Genomic DNA, 3,990 nt, shown 5'->3' with positions numbered 1-3,990 from the left:
GGTGGGGGTGGAGGGGGAGGGAAAAGGGAAAGGGAGAGGGAATTTTTGTCCAAAAAAAATAAAAAGGACGATTTTAATACGAAAAAAAAGTTAAGGACGATTTTATATCGAAAATTAGATGAGGGATGGTTTCGATTCTGGCGCTAAACTTTAGGGACCAAAACCATACTTATCCCTTATTATTATTATTGCATAATAGGTAATTAGTCACGTGAATTATTATTATGAAGTCATGTTAATTATGCTTGAAATTGATATAATTGCTATAATTGCCATATACTCTCAATCATATCGATTATATCAATTTAACTATATTAATTATATTCAAATTATTGGTCAATTATTTTAATGAAAATTCTTGCTATAATTAGATTATTCCTATGTTATTATCTTGTATCAGTTGTTATAATTAATTCAATAAAGATATTTATTCGATATATATGTTATTTATATTAATTATATGTCAATATTTATAAGAATGAGTTAAAAAAAGTGATATATAAATATATATAATATTATTTTTATATAAAAAATAAAAATAAATGAATATAAACTGTATTATAAAAAAAATAAAGCCTATATATAGGAATAACGAAAAACTCAAGTAATTATTTATTGGTTTTTATGTTTTTATTACGCTTAATGAAAATTGAGTGATTTAAAAAATAAATATGGAGGTGACATGCACATGTATATTAATATAGAAAGAATATATATTCAAAACACAAATTTATCCTTTATCTTCATTAAATATTTTGATTAGTTCAGTTAGATGAGTGTTTCAATAAAAGAATAGACTATTATTATTATTATTAAAATAAAAAATATCATTAATTGATAATTAGTTTAATAATATATTAAATATTAATTTGATATAACTATAATGAGAATATTTTTCCAAAATAATATAATCATACATTATTTATGAGCTAATTATAATACAATTAAAGATATTATTATGACATAATATTTACTTTATTTCTATTACACTTTGTATATATCATCAAAAGATGCATATTTCATTATTTTTTCATGGAATAAAATCTGTTTTTATCGGCAAAGAAATTGTGTTTAGGTCAACGATTTACTATATGTTTAGGTAGAGATTTTTTTCGAATATAATGAAAATACAATTAAAGAAATAAAGGATAAAAATAAACTTAAATATATCTGAGAGTACTTCATTTTATTAAAATATTTAAAAATAGCACATCTACGGAAAATACTCATAATATATAAATTGAGACAATAATTTAAAATTTTCTAATACTAATTTAATCAAATACTAATATTAAAACCAAATTACTTAAATAATATTGATTCTATTCTAGTCCTTAGTCATGTATAGAATAGAGTCATTCTCGTAACGACAACCAACTGAAACAACATCGTAAGTTTGAACATTTAGAATTCGTGCAAATTCAGACCATCCTCGTGTTAAATAAGCTTCATCATCCGCTATCCATGCAATGCGGCAAGGTATAGAATTGCCACACCGAGAAACCAAACTAACCCTTATTCCCCTCAATGGCATTGCATGCATACAAAAGAAAACCGGTAATTTCTGAAAAAAATCACAATATGTTATAAAATTATTCTAATAACAAAAAGCTTAAAATAAGAAAATTTAAATATATTACCAATCGTTGAAATTACATATCCGAGTTTGTCACGAATTTAACAAAATTGAACGTAAACTGAGGGAATTCAATCTCATTATGTGCTCCACTTCGAAGATTTTCGGGCAGACGTAAAAAGGATGGAGGGGATGGAACTTAAACTTGCCCTATAAAGTTCTGTGGAAACAATTCCTCAATCAAAATCGAGCTCCTCCCAAGAAAGCTAACTTTAACCACATTCCATTAGGTTGGTCATAATAGGTGAGTAGATCCAACCATCCTTCGGTAAAGTAGAGATTATTTTCCCATTTTTTGAACGCTTACATCCATGTAGTTGGAATCCGAATCAGTAAAGACAACTCAATGAGGTATTTCATGGATGTGATGCATTGTAAACAATTGTGGCAAAAGACAATCGAACTGGAACATTAGACGATAAGAATAACTTAGAGTAACAACAATCAATAAATTATCAAAAGAATAATATAATAGAATGAGTATATGAAAAACATTATAAAAAATTATAAATTGTACCTTAAAAGGATCAATTTCAATAAAAAAACGAAGAATACATTCTTATTATATGAAGTAGTTAAAAAAAAAATTATGAGTTGACTCTCAAATTTAGATTTATGTACCACAGAAAAATACTATATATAGACTTTAGTAAAACAAAAATAAATATGTAAATTATTTATTATTAATGTAATTTTTTATTATATACAGTAATTATGCATCATATATTAATTTTGTTAAAGTTATATATTTTTATCATATCATAATTAGAATCATTATCTTCTATCATGATCAAAGAAATCTCAGACAATAAATAAGAATATTATACCTAATATACACAGATTGAAATAGAAAGGGGGTAGAGATATATTATTATGGACGGATATAATAACTTAAAATGTTTGAAATAAATATCATAAGAAAATAGAATTATAACGGGTTAAAGTAATAAAAAAATTAACTTGTACAATTATTATATGCTAATGCTAAAAATAATTTTACGTAACCCTATTATAATTTTTACGATTACCCGTGATAAATTATTATAATTTTAAGTTGTTACTTTACCCACGTGATAATTTCAATTTTATTATTACAATTTATTATTATTATTATTATTATTATTATTATTATTATTAAATAATGAATAAGAATTAAAATTATATCAATATTTTTATAATTAATATAATTAAAATAACTAAAAATATTCAAAATCAATGTGCGTTATTAATATTATAATATTTGATCATTTTATGATTAGAATCAAATATTCTTATCATGATTATCACGACCGGTGCCATTATCATATCATTATTATTATTATTATTAAAATGATTAAAAGTATTTTTAATTGATAATTGAAAAGTAGTTTAGTAGTGCATTAAATATTGATTTGATATAATTATAATGAAGATATGTTCCTAAATTGGTATAATTATAATAAAGATATTTTTTATAAAATAATTTAAAATTGATTGAAAATTTCATGCATTTTGGAGGGAGAACGGACTCACGAGAGATCGACACGTCATATTTATTAGCTAGGGGAAAACTCAATTTTAGTATATTAAGTAGATGATTATTGTTGTCTTGTTGATTGTTGATAATCTAATTTTGTGTTGTTAATTGTTGATTTTGTGTTGTTTATTATTGATGGCTGAATGTTTGTTGATTTTGTGTTGTTTATTATTGATGGCTGAATGTTATATTGTGTTCTTAGTTAGTTGTTGTTAAATAAAATTGATAATCTGACTTTGTGGTGGAACATTATGAATTTGAATGTGGATTAGTTATTTATGCTATGATTTATCATTTTTGTGGTAGAACAAGGTTTAAGTGCATTCTGAATTTTAAAAAAATTATAAATATTAGAAACAAAATCAATCTTTACTCTAATTAATATTTTTAAAATATTATTAAGAAAATACAGCTTAAGGTCCAATCTATCTCAATCTTTTCATTCTTCCATAAGCCTGTATTTAAGTACTATATATGTCACTGAAATTAGGCTTCCATTTTTGTCTACTATGAAATGGTGATGATTTTGGGACTCACATAAAGCTTGTATCAGAACAAACTTGTCATGGTATATATTTCAAGAAATGTTATGTCATTATGATCTCAACAATTGAAGAATTTATACTAATATATATAATGAAATGCATGTTCTTGTGCTATAGAATTCTTTATATGATTTGAGTAATTAATTCTCATATATTTGATTTGATTAGTAGGATTCAGATAATGTATAAGTCATGTCCTTCTGATTAGTTGATAATTATTTATTTGGATTTTAGAATGCCGATATTCAATAATTTAGGGGCATTTTTAATTTTTTTTAGTGGCAAAGTGGCAA

The sequence above is a fragment of the Arachis ipaensis genome, chromosome B04, assembly GCF_000816755.2.
Source record: "Arachis ipaensis cultivar K30076 chromosome B04, Araip1.1, whole genome shotgun sequence".
NCBI lineage: Eukaryota > Viridiplantae > Streptophyta > Magnoliopsida > Fabales > Fabaceae > Arachis > Arachis ipaensis.
Note: the sequence above shows the minus strand (reverse complement) of the source record.